Consider the following 8,404-nt stretch of genomic DNA (forward strand, 5'->3'; position numbering starts at 1 on the left):
CACGATCACAGGTGGTGTCTGAATGTTCATGTGTCCTGTGAAACCGACACATGTCTGGAACCCTGACTCTCATGGTGGTGGTGTCTGAGTGTTCATGTGTCCTTTGACACAGACACATCTCTGGAATCCTGACCATTATGGTGGTGGTGTGTTTGTATTCATATGTCCTCTGACAAAGACACATCTCTGGAATCCTGACCATCATAGTGGTAGTATCTGAGTGTTCATGTGTTCTGTGATCCAGACACATCTCTGAAGCATCACAGTGGTGGTGTCTTTATTTTCATGTGTCCTGTGACACAGATACAACTCTGAAATCCTGACCATCACAGTAGTGGTGTCTGAGTGTTCACATGTCCTGTGACACAGAGACATCTCTGGAATCCTGACCATCACAGAGGTGGTGTCTGAGTATTCATATGTCCTGTAACACAGACACACCTCTTGAATCCTGACCATCCCGGTGGTGGTGTCTGAATATTCATGTGTCCTGTGACTTACGCATATATCTGGAATACCAACCATCACGGTGGTGGTGTCTTAGTGTTCACATGTCCTGTGACACAGACACATCTCTGGAATTGTGACCATCACGATGGCAGTGTTTGAGTGTTTTATGTCATGTGACACAGACCCATCTCATGTATCCTCACCATCAGTGTGGTGGTGGCTGAGTGTTCCTATGTCCTGTGACACAGACACATTTCTGGAATCCTCATCATCACAGTTTAGTTGTCTGAGTGTTCATATGTCCTGTGACACAGACACATCTCTGGAAACCTGACCATCACAGAGGTGGTGTCTGAGTGTTCATATTTGCAGTGACATAGACACATCTCTGGATTCCTGATTATCCAGTGGTGGTGTCTGAGTGTTCATGTGTCCTGTGACACAGACACATTTCTGGAATCCTCACCATCACAGTTTAGTTGTCTGAGTGTTCATATGTCCTGTGTCACAGACACATCTCAGGGATCCTCACCATTATGGTGGTAGTGTCTTAGTGGTCTTGTGTCCTGTGACACTGACACATCTCTGGAATCCTGACCATCAGAGTGGTGGTGTCTGTTTGTTCATGTGTCCTGGGAGACACACACATCTCTGGAATCCTCACCATCACAGTGGAGGTGTCTGAGTGTTCATATGTCCTGTGTCACAGACACATCTCTGGAATCCTCACCATTACAGTGGTGGTGTGTGAGTGTTCATATGTCCTGTGTGACAGACACATCTCTGTAATCCTCACCATCACGGTGGTGGTGTCTGAGTGTTCATGTGTCCCGTGACTCAGGGCTCCAGAAATCTTAACCATCACTGTGGTGCTGTTTTAGTGGTCATATTTCCTTTGACACAGACACATCTCTGGAATCCTGACCATCACAGTGTTGGCACCCGAATGTTTATGTTTCCTGTGACACAGAGACATTCTGGAAACCTACCATCACCATGTTGGTGTCTGAGTGTTCATATGTCCTGTGTCACAGACACATCTCTGGAATCCTCACCATCTTGGTGGTGGTGTCTGAGTGTTTATATCTCTTTTGACATAGACACATCTCTGCAATCCTTACCCTCATGGTCGTGGGGTCTGAGTGATCCATGTGTCCTGTGACACAGACACATGTCTGGAATCCTGTCCCTCACGGTGGTGGTTTCTGAGTGTTCCTGTGTCCTGTGATGCAGACACATCTCTGGAATCCTGACCATCACTGTCATCTGGGCAGAGTAGCCAGGGAACATTTCCATCCCAGGCTAACAATGCACTCTATGGTAGCCCTTGCACAGTCCTGGTATATACAAAACATCTTCAGCTGTTCATGCAAACCATAGTCCATCTTCCAAAGGCTCTTTCAGACTATCAGGGCATCATGCCCTTCCTCATGCTGCATCTCAGCAGCAACTCCTGGAAACGTGTGCAATTCATGACCACTCCTCACATTTTCCAAAGGCTCTTTCAGCCTATCAGTGCATCAGGCCCTACCTCATGCCATATTTCAGTGGCAGCTCCTGGAAGCATGTGCAATTCACAACCACTCCTCACATTTTTTATGCTTCTGAAACCAATACCAGGTGTGCAGGACACAAGCATATTCTTAATTCACAGACAAAATAAATCATAACCTTGAAAAGCAGGTTCCTTCTCCAGTCAATTCTTTCCAAAAGTGTTTGCATTTCTGTGATAGTCTTTCCTCAGGCATCCTTTCTATGGTAAAGCAATGGGACCATCTTCCTTTGAGAGTGCTAACGTGTTTGACAAGAGCAGATTCAATAACCTAAAACCAGTCACAGTGCCTGTAATTTTAACTTGCTTGAGGTTTTCTAGCTTAAAATCTTAAATCTCTCAGTCCAATATCTTTAGCCAAGCACATCAGTCCATTACAAATTTAACCTTGATCAAACTCTCTGGGCCTGGGCAGCAGGACACAGCCAGCCCTTATGCCAGTATCCCAGTTCCAATAAAGTCATCTGTAGTCTTTCCTTCCCCTTAGAAAGCTCATAAGCCAAGCCTCGAAGTTCAATGCTGTCTGCATTTAGCATTCTCAAACTCTGATTAGAAGAGTCCATAAAACTTGGCTTACCACTCCAGAAGGCATCTTCAGTTGCAAACACTATGTCCATGCCCATTCAGCCAAACCACCACAAGTGGTATCAGAAGTTCTTTGAGGTATAGCAGAGAGTTTTGAAGGGCTCAGCTGTAGCAATCACTAAGACAAGGCCTTGAAAGTAACCATAGAACTGCTTATTATGATACAAATAATTGGGTCAGTTTGTGTTCAGGGCTATGATTTTAGTTTGTTTGTTCTGTTTCTTTACTAATGAATAATGAATATTTTGTAGAACTGTGTAACAAAACATATCTCCAATGCAATAGTATAAGATATTTCAATATGCTTTGTAATGCCAAAATGTGTCTCTAGCCATAGATGTCACCTATGAGACCTTGGGATCTCCATCCTTAATGGATATATTGTTTTATAGTAAGACAAAGTTATTTCAGAAGGGAATCCAAAATTTTAAAAAAATACACTTTAGAAATGAAACATGAGATTTCAAAGAAATTCAGAGTGTGCATCCAACTTCTTGCCATGTTCCTAAGATCTATGTGGCCCTCTCTGTGCTATTGGGGATCCTTAGTGGAGAAGGCTCAGATGCTCCAGTGCATGCCAGATGGCCAGGGATAAGAAATTTGAATCTGAATTGTCCCCCACAGGTTCATATTTTTAACTCACTGACTTTCTATCAAAGCCAGAGAAAACTTTCTAAAATAGTTCTAGTTTGTATCATAACATTATTCATCCAGTGGTCCTGTCGATCCCTTGAATTAAACAGTCCCCTAAACCTTCTCTTCTTTTAAGTGGTTGGAAACTTTTTTTCTGTCAAGGACCCATAGTAAATGCTTTAGGCTTTGCCAACTATGAAGTTTCCCCCCCACCCCAGCTACTTTACTGTATGTTGCAGCAGGAAAACAGTTGCAGTTAGTAAATGAACAAGTGGATGTGGCAGTGTTCCAATAAAGCTTTGTTAACAAAAACATGAGGGCAAGTGGCACAGAGGACTGATGTTTGTGTTAACCCCTGATTTATGCTTTTATTTAATGGATTTTTCCACATCTATTCACTCCTCCGTTAAGTATTGTTTTTTATATCTCATGTTAGTTTCCCAGGGCTATTGTAACAGTTTACAATATACTTGGTAGCTGAAAAGAACAACCATTTATTCATTTACTATACCTAGAAGTTCTGGAAGCTCAAGATCCAAAGTCAAAAGCAGGGCCGCACTCTCTGGAAGAGCCTCAAGGTGGAGCTTATCTTGGTTATTTCTGTGCTTCTTCCTGGCTTCTGGTCGTTGGAAGCAGTCCCTGGCACTCCTCAGTGTGCAGTAGTGTCACTCGTCACAATCTAAGCATCCATTGTCACATGCCTTTTCCTGTTTGCCTCCATCTGCAAATTGCCTTCTTTTCCACAACTACATCTGGATCTTCTGCTGAACCTATGCAGTATCTTCAGTATGATCTCATTTTCACTTTCTTAAATTTGCAGAGACCCAATTTCTAGACTGTGATCTTCATAGGCTCTGGGTAGATGTGACTTTGGGAGACAGATCCTATCTTATGATATGCTCTCTATTTACTATCTTAGTTATCCCCACCTTAACTGAGATCACCAATGTGTCTCGTTTGGCCATTTCAGAAGCCTCCTTTGTTCCTCTCTGACTTGGATAAAACCTTTCATTTTTAGTGACCATCAAGGTCCTTCATGTTTCACTCCTGTCAATCTTCAAAATACCCAGAGCCTACCCCAGGAATCACCCTAAAAGTAATCCTTCAGAAAGCAAATATTGGATGATGAGTTAGTTAGATGGTTCCTTTGGTAGAGTGCTTACCTTGAGTGCATGAAGTCCTAAATTTAATCCCCCAGACTCACATTTTTAAAAAAGTCTGGCTTTGTGTACACTTGTAATCTCAGTGCTAGGGAGACAGAGACAGAAGTAGCCCTGGGATTCAATGGCTGGCCATGCTACCTTATTAGTGAGTTCTAGGCCAGTGAGAGAGTCCATTTCACAAAAGGTGGATGACAGCTGAGGAACAATAACCAAGGTTGTCCTCTGACCTCTGCCCACATGCACACTTACATGTACACACATGCATACTTGCACACATTAACACACACACACACACACACACACACATACACACATGCATGAAAATGGTTGAACATTATCAATGGATGGACAACTAAATTTAATTTTTGCAGTTGAAGGGAAATGATGATTAAGTTATAGCTTCCACCAACAAACAAATAAATAAGCTCCTTTTAGACAAAATGTTTACAGTAAAACAGAGAAATTCAATTGTTTGCCTAAAGTCAACACTTATGCAGGAAGGTATTTTGGTTTCCAGTCCTATTGCTGAGAACATCTAGTCACACCAGATTGGAGATTGAACTTGGGAACTTGTTCATGCAGGAGAAGTACTCTACTACTGAGTTATAACACAGCCCTTAGTTTTCTGAGTCAGAATTTATCTAGATAGCTTAAACTGGCCTTGAATTTGAAATCTTCATGCTTTCTCCTCCCCAGTCCTGGGATTACAGACGTGTACTGTGATGCCTGGGTACATGTCTCTGACCATTTTAAGTTTCCTGAGTTCTCTTACAACAGTCAACTTTATAACTTCCAAAACAATTGGCTTGATTGGCAAGTTAATGAGCTATTAAGTAACATCTATTTGGTCTATATGGTACATTCTGTCCTTGTAAACACTGAACACACTGAAAGCAATCTTGTTCTACCGAGCTCAAATTTTTGAAAATATGGCACACAAAAGGGTATTTTCTTTTTCAGTGTATGCTACATGTTTGAATATGTTTTTCCTATTTAAAGTTAATTTTCAGGCTAAGGACCTTTGTGTACATTCTTCTAGGTATGATTAATGCTTTTTTAAAAATTTTTATTTATTTATTTATTTGAGAGCATCAGACACAGAGAGAAAGACAGATAGAAGGAGAGAGAGAGAATGGGCGTGCCAGGGCCTCCAGCCTCTGCAAATGAACTCCAGATGCGTGCGCCCCCTTGTGCATCTGGCTAACGTGGGACCTGGGGAACCGAGCCTCGAACCGGGGTCCTTAGGCTTCACAGGCAAGCGCTTAACCGCTAAGCCATCTCTCCAGCCCTGATTAATGCTTTTTATTAATAATGAAATTAATAGAAACAAGATTTATCTAGAAAAGAAGGAATAGAAGGAAGAAGGGACAGTAGTATCTTCAGCAAAGATAAATTTCTAAAAACTTATAAGAGTAAAGGATAAGTTATAAACTGTCAACTAAATTACAGTGTACAAGCAGTCAAAAAAAATGTATCCAAAATAACATGACTTCTCATTAATATTAAGAAAACACAATGAGAAACTGTAAAAATGTTGTATCCTGAAGTTGAAGGAAAGAGAACGAAACAGGTTTAGTGAAATGTATTTGATTTTTCCTTTCCATAGGGTAGCAGCATCCACAAATCAACATTATGACTCTGTTGCCATGATACACAATCCAACTACCTTGTTTCAGTAGACATAAGCTCAATGTCATCTTGCCAAGAACATTATAGAACACTGTGGGGAATATTATAGTAAGCCTTGTTCTTGTGGGTGGATGAAATAAGGAATTTCAGAGACCAAACTCCCTCAGCTTTCCTCCTTACTTCCTGGCTTTCCTGTTCTCAAAATTTCCCTGCATCTTCATCCAACTTCTCCCCCACTTCCACCTCTTTTCTTTTATTCCATTGTGATCCTTCCACTTAATCGCCTCTTCCCATCCCTAAACACTGCTGAATCACTTAACTGGCCTGCACCTCATCCCCATGAACATTTGTGATTATCTCTCTTCTCACAAGTCCCTTCCAGTCAGCCTGCCAACAAACTATTGTATTTTTCATCCAAACCCAGCTTTGTCTTGATCCTGTCATTCTTTTAAATGATCTCATGTTCCAATGTTTCTCCTTCGGGCCACTGCCAAACTTCTGGAGAAATCATTGCCCGCAATCACAGACGACAGTTCATGAGCATCTACTCAGACCACAGGTCTGATCCTCTCAATTTCTTGGAATGTTTCCTTCCAGCTCACACTAGCTTATGTGACTGTCCCTTAGTCCTGGGTTCTCTTCCTATGCTTCCACTATCTTTTCTACCTTCCATTTTCTACTGAGATAGGTTGCTGGCCCATCAGTTCCAAATCTAGGGTCTGTTCTTTCTTCTTCCTGCTCCTCCTAATCTTTCCTACTTATATGGTAATCTTATTCAGTCTCAACTACTAAGATATGTATAAATATCATACTAGAAACAAAAACTCTTCTATTTTAATAAAAATGCTTTCTAATTCTGCGCATGTATTTTCACCTGATTTTTGGATCTCTTTTATTTTCTCACTTGGTCTTAAAATCATGCCTCAATTTGTATTGTATTGTATTGTATTGTATTGTATTGTATTGTATTGTATTGTATTCAGCCATCCATTCCATCTACATTTATTAAGCGCCACTATGTCAGCTATGGTAAATGTAATGTTATTTATTATGCAATGGTTAAAGGTAATGGTAGAAGTTCATTTTTCCTCATATTTAACAAAGTTATACTGTGAATATTTTCCACAAATACAAACTCAGGGGATCCAAAGATCCATCAAACTTGTGCCTCTGACTTTCTACAATGTACTCTTCTAATATCATATGAAAAGAGAGAGAAGGCATCCCAAAGTTTTGTACCAGGTTCAAGAGTGGTCTACATCACTCCAGCTCAGGTCATCTTCCTGCTAGTCCTGTCACCACAGCTCATCTGAATGGAAGGCTAAGATGTAGAGGTCATAGCTGATCATTCCATATGCTGCTGTACTTCTATATTAGTTATTTCCCTATTGTTGTGGTGAAATAGCTGATTAAGAGAAACTTAAGTGAAGAATGATTTACTATGGCTTACAGTTTGATAAGAAATTATTTCTCAAACCAGGGAAGGCATGGCATAGTTCAGAGTCAGGGACACACAACTAGAAATTTTCATATCTAAGAAGATGTGGGAACACAAAGCAAGACATGCTAGCATTCTTCCCCTCTTATTATTCATCCCAAGAGCAAGATCAAAAGATGGTAGGTCTCCCCACCTCAGTTGGAGAGAAGCATCCTTGCTGACACATTCAGAGGCATGTCTCCCAGTTGATTCCAAATGTAGGCACATTGACAATGAAGATTAACCATTACACTGTGAAAGAAGAGGAGAAGGCATTTTGAGGGGAACAATAATTCATTGTTCCTTACAAGGAATAGTCATTGTGCTATGATGAGTTGGGTATTGTCATATTTTCTTCCAAATCTGGCTCATGTTTCATGTTCTATGCTCCTATGTATGACATTATCATCTTTTGCGCCATGCTGCTTTAAAATACCTAGGACTTATGCTTAATAAACCATTCTTAGTTCCTTAAATCATCACAACTTCCAAAAGTGCTATGTAGTTTTCCTCTTTTATCCTTCTGGTTTAGCTCCACCCTCTTCCACTATACCAAACACTTTTGGAGGGTTCATATGTGGCTTTGATCTGCTCTGTATTCACCCCTCAGTATTCTTCCTGAAACAATCTCAGCTTCTATGTAGAAAGAAAATGTTCCCCCCTCAGGATGGCATTCAAGGTTTATAAGGCATGTGTGTCTTTTTCTAGGAAAGGTTGGACTGGCTACAATCATTTTTTAAAAATTTATTTATTTATTCAATGAATTTTTACAGAAAGGGTTGGAGAGAGAGAGGAAAAGGTAGATGTGTACAAAGAATGGCATATCACAGCCTCTAGCCACTACAAACAAACTCCAGACACATGCACCACCTTGTGCATCTAGCTGGCATGGGTACTGGGGAATTGAACCTGAGT

This window comes from Jaculus jaculus, chromosome 2, assembly GCF_020740685.1.
Source record: "Jaculus jaculus isolate mJacJac1 chromosome 2, mJacJac1.mat.Y.cur, whole genome shotgun sequence".
NCBI classification, from domain to species: Eukaryota; Metazoa; Chordata; class Mammalia; order Rodentia; family Dipodidae; genus Jaculus; species Jaculus jaculus.